Source organism: Hibiscus syriacus, unplaced genomic scaffold, assembly GCF_006381635.1.
Source record: "Hibiscus syriacus cultivar Baekdansim isolate YM2019G1 unplaced genomic scaffold, ASM638163v2 tig00110418_pilon, whole genome shotgun sequence".
In the NCBI taxonomy this organism is placed as follows: Eukaryota; Viridiplantae; Streptophyta; class Magnoliopsida; order Malvales; family Malvaceae; genus Hibiscus; species Hibiscus syriacus.
In genome coordinates this window covers 623,711-642,123 of record NW_024062730.1, presented here as the reverse complement: position 1 = coordinate 642,123, position 18,413 = coordinate 623,711, and the positions used below count along the sequence as shown (strand labels likewise).

General features: G+C 39.1%; 1 pseudogene; it reads right to left on the bottom strand.

Annotated features, from left to right (window-relative positions):
- The window catches only part of LOC120124358, a 24,982-nt pseudogene extending 6,569 nt beyond the window's left edge, over positions 1-18,413 (bottom strand).

Genomic DNA, 18,413 nt, shown 5'->3' with positions numbered 1-18,413 from the left:
ACAAACTATGGGATCTAGTGGTACAAAGTTTTAATAAAAGGTTAGCAGGCTGGAAATCATCCACTCTTTCACTGGCAGGGAGGCTGGTTTTAATTAAATCAGTCTTATGTTCTCTTCCTACATATTATTTGTCATTGTTCAAGGTCCCAGTGTCGGTCTACAAGTACTTTAATTCAATTATGTCCAATTTCTTATGGGGAGGAGGAAATGGGAAAAATAAGATTCATTGGGTGAGCTGGTCAGAGGTTTGTAAACCAAAGATTAAAGGAGGTTTGGGGATTCCTAATTTAAGTGTGGTAAATAGAGCCTTATTATAGAAATGGGCTTGGAGGTTTGCTACTGAGAGGAAGACGATTTGGAGGGAAATGATTTGTTCTAAATACAAAATGGACTCATCTTTAATGCAGTTTGACAGTAATGTTTCCCCTAAGTTCTCTTGGATTTGGATAGCTATGGTGAGGAATCATTATAAAGCAGATTTTGTTGGCTGTAAAATCAGGAGCAAATACAAATATAAAATTGGAAATGGGAGAATTATTCGATTTTGGCAAGACGTTTGGGCTATGTATAATCCTTTAATGGCATTTTCCCTAGACTGTTCGTTATTGTAGTTAATAAAGCTGGTAAATTATTCCAGTTTGGGGAATTTAGCTCGTGGGGCTGGTTTTGGAATGTGCAACTGAGAAGGAATTTGAATGACTGGGAATATGAGCAATGGACAAATTTAATGGCTGTCATTTCAGTCTTCTCTATTTATGATGATTCTGCTGATAGGCTAGTTTGGAAGGGCTCTAGAGATAGGATTTTCTCAGTTAAATCTTGTGCTAATTTATGTTATTCGGGGAGTTCAGATTCGGAAGAAGCTCATTTTTGGAAGACTGTTGTTTGGAGGAGCCTGCTGCCTCCAAGAGTGGAGACTTTTCTATGACAATTGATTTTGCAGAAACTGCCAGTGAAGACAGCTTTGGTTAAATGAGGAGTAAAGGGCATAGTTGATCTGTTATGTCCTTTATATAAGTTAAGGGAAGAGACCCCCTCCCATTTATTCTTTTCTTGTTCGGTTGTTTGGTCAATTTGGAACAAGTTCATGTGCTACTGGAATGTTCAGTTTGTTTTTCAAGTGGATGCTAAAAGTTTTCTTCTAGCCTGGGCAGAATTGAGGTCTAACTCTCTCATATGGTCATTTATTCCTGGAGTGGTTCTATGGACAATATGGAAAACTAGGAATTCTATTGTGTTTGAAGGAGGGAAGCTAGATCAAGCTGAAATTTTCTTTTTAGCAAGATTCATGCTTGCTTCATGGTTTTTAGCAAAAAATTCTCAGGTTTCTATCTCTAAGGATTGTCTTATTACTGATCCTTCCTTAGGGGATTCTTGCTTACCATATTCTATTCGGATTTTATCAAAGTGTCCGTGGTCCCCTCCTTCCAATGGCTTTATTAAACTTAATGTGGATGCTGTTACTACTAGTGATTGGAAGAGGAGTGTTTAGGTGGTGTTCTTAAAGACGTATCTGGTTTGATCCTAGCATCTTTCAAAGAGCCTGCTGGTCCAGGGCCTCCTACATTGATGGAATTGAAAGCTATCCTAAAGGGTCTAGTTTTCTTTGAATCTATTCGACAGAGATATAAGGAACGTTTGATTATCGACAGTGATAGTAAGGTGATTGTTGACTGGGTTAAGGACGTTGTTCTATGTCCTGTTGTTTATGTTCATATTGTTAAAGATATTATTCAAAAACTCAGAGATTGTGAAGGCGTTATTAGATGGGTTAATAGGACTGCCAGCCTAGAGGCAGATGTCCTAGCTAAGGCTGGCATTGGTTAATCCTCATGTTATTTTCAAAGGATGTTCCTTTTGGTTTTTTTATCTCCTTAAGGGAGTTAGGTGTTGTATTCCTATGTTGATTTTGTTGTTAATGAAATCCTAGGGCACTCTTTTCCTCCTTCCGTTGATTAAGGAACTATTTTTCAAGTTCCTTATCATGAAGGGGTTTTTTAATGAGGCCTAATATTCTTATCAAAAAAAATATATTCTACTGTTTTGAAACCAAACAAAACAATTTCAATGTGCATAGTTATACTCTAGACACATTACAATCAAAAGGCAAATAAGAAATAGAAAGCAAACAACACCAAGTTAATATATTTCAGAAGAAGAAAAAACAAACCTGCAATGAGAGGAACTTAGAACTGCAACTCTCCAACTTTGAGCACATTTCAGCTAGTGCAAGCAAAATTCCCTCATATCGTCTGGCATTCAATGAGTCTTTTTATAAGTGGTGATGTAGTTTATCAAAAGCATTAGCCTCAAGAGCCAAATTTTGAAGATCCTCCTTTTGTGTAATTAAACAAGAGAAAGCAAAAGGGGCCTCATCTCCAACTTGACCAGGGTCATCAAGAAGCTCAAGTAAAATATGTATTACTTTAATTTTGATCCCTATATCTAGAAAGAAGTGGGGAGAGGCCTTCCTTACAACAATCAAACACATGCAAGCTAGCAACCTTGTTATGGGGTACCTGTCCTTTACTAAATCAATTATAGAACTCAATGGTCTTCCAATTTCAGGTCCAGAAAATTTTGAAATAACCTCAGGATTATTCCTAAATATTGTGGCTAAAGACTCTAAACTAGCATCTCTCAAACTTAAAGAGCCACCTTCAAGAAGACTATTCAGCTTCCTTAGAATACCAGCATCAAACAATGCTTTCTGCTCTAAGCTTGTCTCACAAGAGCGAGTTATTATGCTTGCACCAAGTCCACTAACATTTTCCTTCTCGCTATTTAGTAGCGAGATAAGGAACTCCATATTTTTCTGTTGATGGAAATCATACTTTGGGGTCAATTTTGATTGATAGATCATTCTAAGGGCACGAGCACCAGCATCTACCACCTGAAGCAAGGAAAACGATGTAAGTTACTATAAATAAGACATGAATAGAAAATTCAAGGTAAGCTTAAAACCAGTCCTAATTTCTATGTTCATGCATAAATATGTTATTGGAAATGGTCAAAAGGGGCAAAAAATCCTTTTGAAAGTCTCAAAACTGGCATATAAAAGAGATAGAGAACTGATCACCCACCAACTTAGGAGCAGTGATGCTTTCAGAAATAAATACTTTATGGGGAGCACCTTAGAGTGATGGGATATTTTCCGAATGAACCAAGAGTTGATCTTTTCATTGAGATATAATAAACAAATAAACATAACAGACTAACGAGTACACCAATGTGTGACCAAACAAAATCATGGTTAAGAAAATTAAACTTGTTTCCTATATGGTTTAAGATGGATAAAATTGATGTAGACTGCACCAAATCACACTAGTCGACAAAAATGTTATTTTATGGAGACAATAACAACAGATTCAGTTCTATGTGAACTGAAGTCTGGAACCGACAAAAAAAATTGAACAAACTTAGGAAGAAATGTTATTTCTTACCATTCCTCTATCGACATATTACAACTTATAGGAAAGGGTTAGCACAAAATAGGAAATTATTCCTAAAAATCTGGAGCTAAAATTAGAGGCAATTTACAATAGGTAAATTCTTAGAAATAAGAATAAAGATTATGTCCCTTAATTCTAGAAATTCCAACACTCCCCCTCAAGCTGGAGTGTAGATGCTTATCAAACCCAACTTTCCATTAAGATCTTCAAACATGCTTTTGCTTAGGCTTTTAGTCAACAAGTCCGCAACTTGTTGTTTAGTGGGTAAGTAACTTATACACACTTTTCCTTAGTCGACCTTTTCTTTGATAAAATGGCGATCTATCTCCATGTGTTTGGTACGATCGTGATGAACTGGATTGTGTGCTATACTGACTATTGCTTGATTGTCACAGTGCATCTTCATAGGTCTGATATGTGGTATCTTTAGTTCCCCCATTAGTCGTTTTATCCAAATTCCCTCGCATATACCATGAGACAAGGCTTGATACTCTGCTTCAGCACTTCTACGGGCTACAACATATTGTTTTTTGCTTCTCTATGTCTCAAGATTACCCCATACATAACTACAATAGCCACTTGTAGAATGCCTGTCATTTACTGAACCTGCACAATCTGCATCAGTGTAGATTTCCACATAACGGCTAGCTACTTTCTTGAAGTGTAGACCTTTACCCGGAGTTCCCTTCAAATACCTCAACACTCTGTACACATCTTTTAAGTGTTTCTCCCATCGAGTGTACATATATTGGCTGATGACACTCACATCGACAACAATATCGGGATGAGTGTGAGATAGGTAGATGAGTTTTTCTACTAGTCGTTGATATCTTCTCTTGTCTACTTCTTCTCCATCCTCATCAGTGCCTAGCTTTAAATTGAACTCCACTGGTGTCTCAGCAGGTTTGCAACCCAACATTCTAGTTTCCGTCAGTAATTCGAGAACATATTTTCGTTGAGAAATAGAAATACCTGTTCGAGACCTTGCTACATCCATTCCAAGGAAGTATTTGAGATTTCTCAAGTCTTTAAGTTCAAATTCAGTGCTAAGTAACTCTTTTAGCCTTCTGACTTCACTCAAGTCATCCCCTGTTAGGATAATATTGTCAACATAAACGATAAGAATAGAGCATTTACCCTCTCCTGAGTGTTTGTAAAACATAGTGTGGTCTGTCTGCCCTTGAATATAATTTCTGCTGGTCATAGCCTTGGAAAAACGGCTAAACCATGCACTTGGGGACTGTTTTAGCCCGTATAAGGACTTCTTTAACCTGCACACTCGACCCTTTTCTTCTTCAAATCCTAGTGGAAAATCCATATATATTTCCTCGTTTAATTCACCATTAAGGAATTCATTTTATACATCTAATTGAGCCAAGGGCCAATCAAGGTTGACAACAAGAGAAAGGAGAACCTGTATAGTATTGAGTTTGGCAATGGGAGCAAACATCTCATCGTAGTCGAGGCCATAGGTTTGGGTGAAACCTTTTCCACAAGTCGAGCCTTGTGTCGATCAATGCTGCCACCAGGTTTAAATTTTGTGGTGAAAATCCATTTGCAGTCTATTGTTTTCTTTCCTTTAGGCAGATCCAAGATTTCCCAAGTTCCATTGTTTTTTAGAGCACTCATTTCTTCCATTACAGTACGTCTCTATTCAGTTGATTTAAGGGCTTCTTCCACACTCCTTAGAGTCTCTACATGGTCAATATTAGTCATAAAATTCTTGTAGGACTAAGATAAATTTCCATAGGATACAAATCGAGAGATAGGATGCTGAGTGCAGGCTCTTGTGCCTTTACGAACAGCAATCAGAAAATCCAAGGATGGAGAAGCAGGAGATACCTCTGGTATAGAATAGTCCTCGGGTGTGGATGAGATTGGCACTGCAGTGTCAATTTTAGGAGAATAACGACGTCGAGAATATACAAGGAGTTCAGGAGCATGTTGTTGTTTCTCAAAGGCAAAAGGCTATTGTGTTTTTATGGAAAGGTCATTATTGGGAAGGATAGAGTTATTTTCCTGCTGCTGTGTGGGAGGAGCTTTCAAATCGGGAATTATAAGGACCTGATGGTTATTAGGATTTTATGTGATAGCAATGGTTGGAGTAGGATCAGGAGGAATAATAAGAAGTGTATTAAGGGTCTCATCTTTATTGAGAGTCTCCCCCTGAAGATGAGTTGTTGAAAAATAAGGTTCGGTTTCAAAGAAAGTGACATCCCGAGAGGCAAACATGCGACGCAAGGTTGGTGAATAACATTTGCACCCTTTTTGTGTAGGAAAATAGCCGATGAAAACACATGTATGAGCTCGAGGATCAAGTTTGGACTGGTTGGGTTGATGGCTATGGACAAAGGCTTTGCAACCAAATATTTTAGTTGGTAGAGTAGGAACACGAAAAAGTGGGAAGGCCTTTTGAAGGGTATCTAGAGGTGTTTGGAAGTTGAGAATTTTGGATGGCATTCGGTTTATTAAGTAACAAGCAGTAAGGACTTCCTCTCCCCACAAGTATTTTGGGATATTCATGATAAACTTTAGGGCTTGAGCAACGACTAGAAGATGTATATTTTTCCTTTCGAAAACTCTGTTTTGTTGTTGTGTGTCAGGACAAGAACTTTGATGTATAATGCCTTGGTCAGAAAGATATGGACCTAAGACAGAGTTAAAGTATTCTCTCCCATTATCGTTGTGGAGCGTGTGTATGGTAGAGTTGAATTGGGTTCGAATCATTGAATGAAAATTTTGGAATATGTTGGGTGTTTCGGATTTTTCTTTGAGGAGATAAGTTCAACAAACTCTAGTACGGTCATCAATAAAGGTTATAAACCATCTATCTCCCGTAATGTTTTTCACTCGACTAGCCCCCCATAGGTCACTGTGTATCAAGGAGAAAGGTTGTGATTGGATATAAGGTTTTAAAGAATATAGTACACGGGTATGCTTTGATAATTGGCAAATTTTATACTTCAAGGAATTTGGATTTTTATTTCGAAATAACAATGGAAGCATGAGTTTTAAATACAAGAAGTTTGGATGTCCTAACGTACGGTGCCACAACATGATGGTGTCTGATAACTCCTTGAAAATGTCATATTTTGGGACCTTTTCACTCAAGTTATTGAATGTCTAAGAGCCCATTTAGGACCATTTAGATGCATTTAGGAGCATATAGTTGCATGTGGTGGATTTCAGTTTGCCGTGGTATTTTATTTTTACAGCGGTGCTGCTTTATGGGAAAGGTACTTGTCTGAAGATATGCAGGTGTTGAAAGCAAGGAAAAGAGGATTTAAAATGCCGTGACATAAGGATATTGCTGAGCTAAATAAAAATGCCAAGTTCAAATGGCATTTCAGGAGCGTACAAGGAGAGAGAAGATATTTTCTAACCAGCTGTCTCGGATTTTACGCATGCTCTGCTCGAGATACCCACCGCAGCATTTTGGCGCTTCAACCACCGGTTCTGTTGATGACGTTGCCTAGTCTGACCCTGCAGATCTTGTCGGTCCTAGGGCGCCTGTAGCGGGATTATGCCTGTCTCTAGCCAGCTACCTAGGCTGTATCATTGCCTAGTCTGCTCGACTCCCAAGCAACTCAACCATGGTTTTGGGGTTTCCTAGAATGGTTAACACCAAACCTTAGGATTTCTTTTCTCCTATAAATAGAGGAGGAAGCCATATTGAAGAGGACTTTAGTTCCAGCCACATTTGATCTTAAAAAAGTTAGAGAGAGAAAGTCTCATCTTTCTCCGTCAATCCCACTTGCCGTGGCATTTCTCCTTGACTAGCAGAAGGGAGTGGCGTTCTAAGCATCCGAGAGGAGCTAGTTCACTGGGAGCAGTCCTTGGTGGCCGATGAAGGCATTTGGAAGTGCACGTTGAAGGCTTTTTCTCCTCCCCTTAGTACTTGCTTTTATATTTTGTTGTTGGGTTTGTAAGGAACGAATGAATCTTGTTTTGTGCTTGTTGATTTCGAACCCCACCATGAACTAATCCTATTTGGTGGGAGTTCGCATGGTTATTTAAGTTGTTATTTTAATGAATGGTTGTTGTTTCATGCTCTATTCTGTTTTGTTTATGATGCTTAAAGCCTTGAGGTTGTAGGAGCTACGAGAGTAGCCTTTCCTTAGGAGGGTTCATGAGGTTCGAGAGAATGCCTTGGCAATTTATCTTTAGACTTCGAGAGAAGCTAGGGAGGAACTACATAAACAACGGGTTCTAGGTAGTAACTAGGCCTAATCCACCTTAGAGATAAGGCTAGGATTTCATTCGACTAAAAGGAGTTGGGTATAAACGATAGGTTAGATGTTAATGCTGCCGCAAAAAGGTATTGCCGAGACATATCCTATTAGCTGAACCAATAGAGTCACTGCTAGGGCTTACGCCAATCGATTTTGCCAGGGCATCTTTATTCTGTCGAGTCCCTTACTAGAGATAGCATAGGGCGCATCAGTAGACTCTGTCGGGCAGGGTAAGCATAAAAGAAACACCATTCAGAGAAATAGACTTAAGTTTTCCTTGTGTCTCCCATCACTCATTTCCATTGCTGCTTGTCTTGTGAGAAAGCTAAAGTCCTACATATATTAAATCTAGTATTTGCATTTTTATTTTGCCTTGACATTTCCATTTGTTTTCACGTATCACAATTTAATTTGCCACGACATATTCATATGCTACCACACTATCACCATTCCATTTCCACTACGTCCATTCCATTTTGCCACTGCATTCTCATCTGTATATACCATAACTAACTTTACTTAGGTGACAAAGTAAAATGCCTTGACAAACCTATTTGATTTCCCCAATTCCCTGTGGAGACGATACTCTACTTATCACTTTATTACTTGTTCGATTGTGTATACTTGCACACATATCCGCATCATATTTTAGTACTCACAAACAACGGACAAGTTTTTGGCGCCGTTGCCGGGGAATTGGCAACTTGAAGTTAATTAGTTTTGTCATAGCATTTTTATTTTACTTGTTCAATTTTTTTGTATAGTTTTACTTGTTATTTTCCTTGTCTTTTTCAGGTTTTTATTTTACGTACTCAAAGTGCTTCAGCAAAGATGTATCAAATTGGAAATCAAGGAATAGGTCAAGAGGAATATCAACATGCCGAGGCAATTCCAAATGCTGGGAATGCAGCTAGGCCTCGTAGTATTCGAGATCATTTAAATATTATCATGGACGAACTAAATCCTGGAATTTTGGCACCCATGATTCAGACAGCCCACTTTGAGCTCAAACCGGTTATGTTCGACATGTTGAACTTTATTGGACAGTTTGGTGGTGCTCCTCATGAGGATGCAAGGCAACATGTTTGGGCATCCAACTCAGCATGTCTATTATGCCACGGCAATCATAATGAGAGTGACTGCCCAACCAATCTAGAGTCCATCAACTTTGTAGAGAACTACAATCGAGGTAACAACAATCCCTATTCTAACGATCTTGGATGGTGTCAACATCCAAACATTTTGTGGGGAAATCAAGGAACCAGCAACTCTAGTCAGCCCGCTAGGCAGCAGAACTTCAGTGACTCCCAGGGTTTTCAAACGAATATGTCATGGCATAATTCTAACGAGGGAGTACCATATTCATCTAACACAAGCTCTTTGAAGGCCACGATGCAAGATTTTATCGCAACAATGAAGACCATGTTGCAAGACCATGCGACCTCTATAAAAAGTCAAGAAGCTCTGCTTCAGAGCCACAGTTCGTCGTTGAGGGCTTTGGAGGGTCAGGTTGGCCAAATTGCCACGGCATTACATTTTTACCCACATAGCAGTCTACCTAGTGATACTGAAGTCACTAAGGATCAAGACATGGAGCATTGTGGTACATTCAGCTCAAGGAGTGGCATCAAAATCTATAAAGATGCTAAGTTTGGGGGGAAGACACTCGGAGAGCCCGATCATGAGATTATGCACGAAGATCCGAAGGTGCAAGAAGATTCACATTCGCTGGAAAATAAGGTGAGGGTTCGAAGAATACAACCAATGAAGAGAAGAAAGATTTTGCCACGGCAAAAGAAAAAACCCCATCAATAGGAGTTGATGACCAAAAGAAAGCTGCAGAATTTTGCCGCAACAAATTTTTATGTAGTGATAATCACTTCAATCTTGATGAAGAAGACGAAGAGGAGCTCAAGGATATTCCAAAGGAGATGAGTAAGTCTAGCTCACCCATAGCTAGACCGGGTATGAAATTTGAACCTTTGAATCCTATTGAATTTACTCATCCTAAACCTCAACTAGCTGCTCTTTTTTCTAGGCTAGAAATTGTGAAAGAACTAAGGAATGAAATGGAGATTAAAAAAAATTTCACTAATGAGAAATTATTATTTGACGCGGTAATTTCGTGGTATGCTGACATTGTCAAATTTCTCGTTAGTGTTGTTTTGCTTCCTTACTTGACTGGCCTAGGAAAGAACAAGGTCATACACGATGGTGGCTACTGGCATAGGGATGACCTCGACCTCTCCAACGAATTTGTTGCCCAAGTGATTTCAAGTTGCCACAGCAAAAAGGAGCGAAAAGAGATCCCATTCCACTACCATTCAACTTCATGCATAGAGCACTTTGAAGGAGAGAGGACTACTGTAAAGGTCCTAAAATTTAGATGTGAAAGACCCGAAATGCCAAGGCAATTTATTTTTAAGGCAGAACTGTTATATGTGTGGGGCATTTTGGTCTACACTGGTGCTCCGATCGAGCGTGACAAATATGCACTTTTATTGGATGATGACGATACCGGCCAAGCATCTTGAAGATGCCGTGACATTTCAGATTTACTCTTGTACATAAATAATATTTTATTATGCTATCGTTTTAGTTTATTTTCTTTTAAGTGCTTATTTTTCTTTGCAAGGTCCATCCCATGCAGCCCACCGAGTCAATGGAGGAGAAATAATATGAGATGCCACGATAAGTTCCTTTGCGAAGGAGCCGACGTCGCCTTAGGAAGGCATCTCAGTGTACGGAGACCCCACTCCCAGCCGCCCCAAAAGGTCCTAGCACTCCTCCAGTCGCACCCGCGTCTGACTCCAAACATTCCAGCCCCGCTAAGCTCCGCAAGCGCACTCGTCGTGCGACTGCTGCACCACCACCATGAAGCCAAGGTACTTTGCATTGCATTGCATTCATAGCATGTAGTTTTCATTTTTCTTAGATTTAGTAAGCATTGGGGACAATGCTTCTCTCAAGTTTGGGGGAAGTAGGGTTCTCGCATCATTGTATGATAGTATTAGTAAAATGAATATGCCATGACAGTAGTAAATATAGAATTAGTTTTCTGGAATTAATTGAGGATGCCCGATGATGAAGAATTCTTGATGGCTAGGATAGAATGTATATGACTGGTTGAGGATGATAGAACCAACTCTAGGACTTGCTTCTTTGAAACCCTTGAACACGAGTAGTGTATGTTTTCCATGCTTGAGAAACTTAGAAATTTTTTATAAGAGAATTCTTAATGTCGTGGCATAAAACTGTGAATGATGAAAACCCCATAAAAAAAAGAAATATAAATTATAAATAAATGCATTGGCATATCTGTAGAGGAACACTCCGCTATGTCTTGGCATATGAGTGAATGAAAGTAGTCACAGGATTACTCTACCTGACTAGCTCAGAGGTGAAAGGTATGCTCCCTTTCATCTAGAGTGTGGGATGGTAGAGTGATGGGCTGACTCTTCTCGTAGCAGAAGTAATCAAAGAAAACAAAGGGGAGTAGTAATTTGAAAATGTCATGGTAAATTGAGAGAGCTTGAGTAGAAAATTTTTAGGTTTGTTAAGCATGGACGGGATACAAACACGCACACACCCACATAAAGAATCTTGCCCTAGGGGACGGTACTTGATTTCTCAAACTAGTCTAGCATGTTGAAGCCAAATGCTGAGGGCTGAAATTTTATCCCATATAACTATTCTGCTTCTGAACTTGTCATGGTATTTTTGTTTTGCTTATCACTATCCACTGCTTGAGGACAAGCAATAGCTTAAGTTTGGAGGTGTGATAACTCCTTGAAAAGGTCATATTTTGGGACTTTTTCACTTAAGTTATTGAATATCTAAGAGCTCATTTAGGACCATTTAGATGCATTTAGGAGCATATAGTTGCATGCGGTGGATTTCAGTTTACCGTGGCATTTTATTTTTACAGCGGTGCTGCTTTATGGGAAAGGTACTTGTCTGATGATATACAGGTGTTGAAAGCAAGGAAAAGAGGATTTAAAATGTCGTGACATAAGGATATTGCTGAGCTAAATAAAAATGATAAGTTCAAATGGCATTTCAGGAGCGTACAAGGAAGAGAAGATATTTTAGCCAGCTGTCCCGGATTTTACGCATGCTCTGCCCGAGATACCCACGCAGCATTTTGGCGCTTCAACCACCGGTTCTGTTGATGACGTTGCCTAGTCTGACCCTGCAGATCCTGTCAGTCCTAGGGCGCCTATAGCGGGATTATGCCGGTCTCTAGCCAGCTACCTAGGTTGTATCATTACCTAGTCTGCTCGACTCCCAAGTAACTCAATCATGGTTTTGGGGTTTCCTAGGATGGTTAACACCAAACCTTAGGATTTCTTTTCCCCTATAAATAGAGGAGGAAGCCATTGAAGAGGACTTTAGTTCCAGCACATTTGATCTTAAAAGTTAGAGAGAGAAAGTCTCATCTTTCTCTGTCAATCCCACTTGCCGTGGCATTTCTCCTTGACTAGCAGAAGGGAGTGGCGTTCTAAGCATCCGAGAGGAGCTAGTTCGCTGGGAGCAGTCCTTGGTGGCCGATGAAGGCATTTGGCAGTGCACGTTGAAGACTTTTTCTCCTCCCCTTAGTACTTGCTTTTATATTTTGTTGGGTTGTAAGGAACGAATGAATCTTGCTTTGTGCTTGTTGATTTCGAACCCCACCATGACTAATCCTATTTGGTGGGAGTTCGCATGTTATTAAGTGTTATTTTAATGATGGTTGTTGTTTCATGCTCTATCTGTTTTTATGATGCTTAAAGCCTTGATGTTGTAGGAGCTACGAGAGTAGCCTTTCCTTAGGAGGGTCATGAGGTTCGAGAGAATGCCTTGGCAATTATCTTTAGACTTCGAGAGAAGTAGGGAGGAACTATAAACAACGGGTTCTAGGTAGAACTAGGCCTAATCCACCTTAGAGATAAGGCTAGGATTTCATTCGACTAAAAGGAGTTGGGTATAAACGATAGGTTAGATGTTAATGTTGCCGCAAAAAGGTATTGCCGAGACATATCCTATTAGCTGAACCAATAGGTCACTGCTAGGGCTTACGCCAATCGGTTTTGCCAGGACATCTTTATTCTGTCGAGTCTCTTACTAGAGATAGCATAGGGCGCATCAGTAGACTCGTCGGGCAGGTAGCATAAAAGAAAACACCATTCAGAGAATAGACTAAGTTTTTCTTGTGTCTCCATCACTCATTCCATTACTGTTGTCTTGTGAGAAAGCTAAAGTCCTACATATATTAAATCTAGTATTTGCATTTTTATTTGCCTTGACATTTCCATTGTTTTGACGTATCACAATTTAATTTGCCACGATATATCCATCTGCTACCACCTATCACCATTCCATTTCCACTACGTCCATTCCATTTTGCCACTGCATTCTCATCTGTATATACCATAACTAACTTACTTAGTGACAAAGTAAAGTGCCTTGACAACCTATTTGATTCCCCAATTCCCTGTGGAGACGATACTCTACTTATCACTTATACTTGTTCGATTGTGTACTTGCACACATATCCGCATCATATTTAGTACTCACAAACAGCGGACAGTGTCTCATTTGAAGCTGATAGAGCCAATCTCATTGTAAACTGTTTTTATTCATATTCCATATGTAAAGTCCATCATCAACCTTAGCAGTGTTAATCATCCTCGATTTTTATTCCTGTATAACACAACCAAGAGCAGAAATCCAACAAGTGCAGTATTGTCTTTAGTGAGTTTACTGATTGATAGTAAATTGCACGATAAATTTGGAACATGTAGGAGTTTCTCAGTGAGAAAATCTGGTATGTTGAACTGATCCAATTCCAACAACGGATGAGTTACCTGTCATGTGGTCGAAAGAACCCGAATCGAGAATCCAGGTTTGATTATTAGATTAAGTAATATTAAGTGCAGTACCTTGAATAGCCAAGGATCCATGAGCAGTTGATGTACAAGTATCTTATGGAAAGTTTCAAGTTGAGATATGGTTAGACGAACGTCCAAAACAGTTTCAGCAGCAACAGAAGAAGATGAGGTATTGGATTTGGAAAGAGTTTCCATGGTTTCTGTCATGGCAGAAAGACAAAACAAGAGAGGTTTCTAAAGAGGAAGAGTAGGATCGAAAGGGTCCTATTGCTCCAATGCCATGAACAAACTTAGGAAGAAATGTTATTTCTTACCATTCCTCTATTAATAGATTAAACTTATAGGAAAGGGTTAGCACAAAATAGAAAATTATCCTAAAATTTTGGAGTTAAATTAGAAGCTATTTACAGTAGGTAAATTCCTAAATAAGGAGAAAGATTTTGTCCCTTAATTCTCAGAATTCCAACAAAAATATTATTATATGAGACCTCAGGACATTCAGAATTGATGGTTGGCTGAGTTGAGTAGACAATGATGAGTTAATAGTACACAAACAGAGCAGCCTCCTTTCTGACAATTTATAGTGATTTCTTTCTCTTTATGCAATTTATCTTAATCTTGTCCGCCCAAACAAACCACCCTTAATTTTTTTAAAACCAAATTGACAAGAATGCTACAAATTTATTTCCAAAACAAATATAAGCTTTAATATCTCAAAATATTTGATATGTATGTCATACTTTAACATACCAATCTTTTCCCCCCTAGAAAAAAGCGTTGATCGCATTACAGAATTACTATTCCCATCATTTAAGATATCTTCAAAGACACTGCATACTGAAATAGCATAAAGATAATTTGGCAGAGACTAATATCTTAACTGGATTAACGGAATAATCAACTCATTAAGAATATATAGTACTAAATTGCGGCTGCAACGCAGTGTAACGGCTGCATCTTAACGGTTTTTAAAATCATCGCGACACTGCGACAGCATCCATATTTAGCAACATAGTTATTTTGGGGGGAAATCACCGCAACGTCTGCAGCAGCAGCATCACAACCATGACATCACAACCGCAATTTAGTACTATGAGAATATAATCCAATATGCATATATAGTTCAAACAAAGACATCAATATAAATTCCTTGGCGCTTCAACCACCGGTTCTGTTGATGACGTTGCTAGTCTGACCCTGCAGATCCTGTCAGTCCTAGGGCGCCTATAGCGGGATTATGCGGTCTCTAGCCAGCCTAGGTTGTATCATACCTAGTCTGCTCGACTCCCAAGTAACTCAATCATGGTTTTGGGGTTTCCTAGGATGGTTAACACCAAACCTTAGGATTTCTTTTCCCTAAAATAGAGGAGGAAGCCATATTGAAGAGGACTTTAGTTCCAGCCACATTTGATCTTAAAAAGTTAGAGAGAGAAAGTCTCATCTTTCTGTCAATCCCACTTGCCGTGGCATTTCTCCTTGACTAGCAGAAGGGAGTGGCGTTCTAAGCATCCGAGAGGAGCTAGTTCGCTGGGAGCAGTCCTTGGTGGCCGATGAAGGCATTTGGCAGTGCACGTTGAAGACTTTTTCTCCTCCCCTTAGTACTTGCTTTTATATTTTGTTGTTGGGTTGTAAGGAACGAATGAATCTTGCTTTGTGCTGTTGATTTCGAACCCCACCATGAACTAATCCTATTTGGTGGGAGTTCGCATGGTTATTTAAGTTGTTATTTTAATGAATGGTGTTGTTTCATGCTATTCTGTTTTGTTTATGATGCTTAAAGCCTTGATGTTGTAGGATACGAGAGTAGCCTTTCCTTAGGAGGGTTCATGAGGTTCGAGAGAATGCCTTGGCAATTTATCTTTAGACTTCGAGAGAAGCTAGGGAGGAACTACATAAAAAACGGGTTCTAGGTAGTAACTAGGCCTAATCCACCTTAGAGATAAGGCTAGGATTTCATTCGACTAAAAGGAGTTGGGTATAAACGATAGGTTAGATGTTAATGTTGCCGCAAAAAGGTATTGCCCGAGACATATCCTATTAGCTGAACCAATAGGGTCACTGCTAGGGCTTACGCCAATCGGTTTTGCCAGGACATCTTTATTCTGTCGAGTCTCTTACTAGAGATAGCATAGGGCGCATCAGTAGACTCTGTCGGGCAGGGTAAGCATAAAAGAAACACCATTCAGAGAAATAGACTTAAGTTTTTCTTGTGTCTCCCATCACTCATTTCCATTACTGTTTGTCTTGTGAGAAAGCTAAAGTCCTACATATATTAAATCTAGTATTTGCATTTTTATTTTGCCTTGACATTTCCATTTGTTTTGACGTATCACAATTTAATTTGCCACGATATATCCATCTGCTACCACACTATCACCATTCCATTTCCACTACGTCCATTCCATTTTGCCACTGCATTCTCATCTGTATATACCATAACTAACTTTACTTAGGTGACAAAGTAAAGTGCCTTGACAAACCTATTTGATTTCCCCAATTCCCTGTGGAGACGATACTCTACTTATCACTTTATTACTTGTTCGATTGTGTATACTTGCACACATATCCGCATCATATTTTAGTACTCACAAACAGCGGACAGTGTCCTCATTTGAAGCTGATAGAGCCAATCCTCATTGTAAACTGTTTTTATTGTCATTATTCCATATGTAAAGTCCATCATCAACCTTAGCAGTGTTAATCATCCTCGATTTTTATTCCTGTATAACACAACCAAGAGCAGAAATCCAACAAGTGCAGTATTTGTCTTTAGTGAGTTTACTGATTGATAGTAAATTGCACGATAAATTTGGAACATGTAGGAGTTTCTCAAGTGAGAAAATTCTGGTATGTTGAACTGATCCAATTCCAACAACGGGTGAGTAAGAGCCATCTGCTATTCGAATAGGGGATTGATTATGACAGGGGGTGTAGGTGTAAAACAAGGATGAGTTACCTGTCATGTGGTCGAAAGAACCCGAATCGAGAATCCAGGTGGTTTGATTATTAGATTCATAAGTAATATTAAGTGCAGTACCTTGAATAGCCAAGGATCCATGAGCAGTTGATGTACCAAGTATCTTATGGAAAGTTTCAAGTTGAGATATGGTTAGACGAACGTCCAAAACAGTTTCAGCAGCAACAGAAGAAGATGAGGTATTGGATTTGGAAAGAGTTTCCATGGTTTCTGTCATGGCAGAAAGACAAAACAAGAGAGGTTTCTAAAGAGGAAGAGTAGGATCGAAAGGGTCCTATTGCTCCAATGCCATGAACAAACTTAGGAAGAAATGTTATTTCTTACCATTCCTCTATTAATAGATTACAACTTATAGGAAAGGGTTAGCACAAAATAGAAAATTATCCCTAAAATTTTGGAGTTAAAATTAGAAGCTATTTACAGTAGGTAAATTCCTAGAAATAAGGAGAAAGATTTTGTCCCTTAATTCTCAGAATTCCAACAAAAATATTATTATATGAGACCTCAGGACATTCAGAATTGAGATGGTTGGCTGAGTTGAGTAGACAATTGATGAGTTAATAGTACACAAACAGAGCAGCCTCCTTTCTGACAATTTATATAGTGATTTCTTTCTTTTCTTTATGCAATTTATCTTAATCTTGTCCGCCCAAACAAACCACCCTTAATTTTTTTAAAACCAAATTGACAAAGAATGCTACAAATTTATTTCCAAAACAAATATAAGCTTTAATATCTCAAAATATTTGATTAATGTATGTCATACTTTAACATACCAATCTTTTCCCCCTAGAAAAAAGCGTTGATCCGCATTACAGAATTACTATTTCCCATCATTTAAGATATCTTCAAAGACACTGCATACTGAAATAGCATAAAGATAATTTGGCAGAGACTAATATCTTAACTGGATTAACGGAATAATCAACTCATTTAAGAATATCATAGTACTAAATTGCGGCTGCAACGCAGTGTAACGGCTGCATCTTAACGGTTTTTAAAATCATCGCGACACTGCGACAGCATCCATAATTTAGCAACATAGTTATTTTTGGGGGGAAATCACCGCAACGTCTGCAGCAGCAGCATCCACAACCATGACATCACAACCGCAATTTAGTACTATGAGAAATATAATCCAAATATGCATATATAGTTCAAAACAAAGACATCAATATAAATTCCAATTTCTCCTCCCTCTTTTTGTTGTCTTCAAAATTTCTCAATATGGAAAAGATGCAAGTTTCACAAGCAGCAAATCTTCTTTTCTATTGACCAGACATAAGTTTAAAAAATTAAGTTTAAACGAACTAATGTATATGTATGTATGCATGTAAGGGGAGATCAATTAAAGATCAACAAATAAAACTAGTTACGATTTCTAATTTTTGAAATCTCGAAATCTCCATGCAATACTACTATTTAAAATTAAAAGGATAGAAAAATAACAACCTTCTCGTTAGGATTAGCGAGAAGCCGCAACAGATTAGGGAAGGCGCCGGCGTCAAGGACTGCTTGAACTCCGGCGTCGAAGCCGCAGGCAAAGCTACCGAGAGCCGCGGCTGACTGGACCAGAATGTTATTAGTATTACTGTCGTAGTTGTTATAATCGGTGATTTCATCGATTGAATCAACTAGAATGCCGGCGACGGCGGGGACGGCACCAAGCTTGAGGAAGGAAAGCTTCTTGGTAGGATTCCCGATTATTTGGTTTTTAACCTCGCGAAGAGCCTGACCTTGACCTCAGGCTCGGCGGAGGCCAACCGCGAGAGGAGCTCGCTCGGCCTGTTCTTGTTGATGGTGGCGCTTGGCATGGCGGTGGCGAGCCCCGCGGAATTGTGTCACTTATTGTAGGAGAAAGGAAAAGATTGGAGGATTTTGA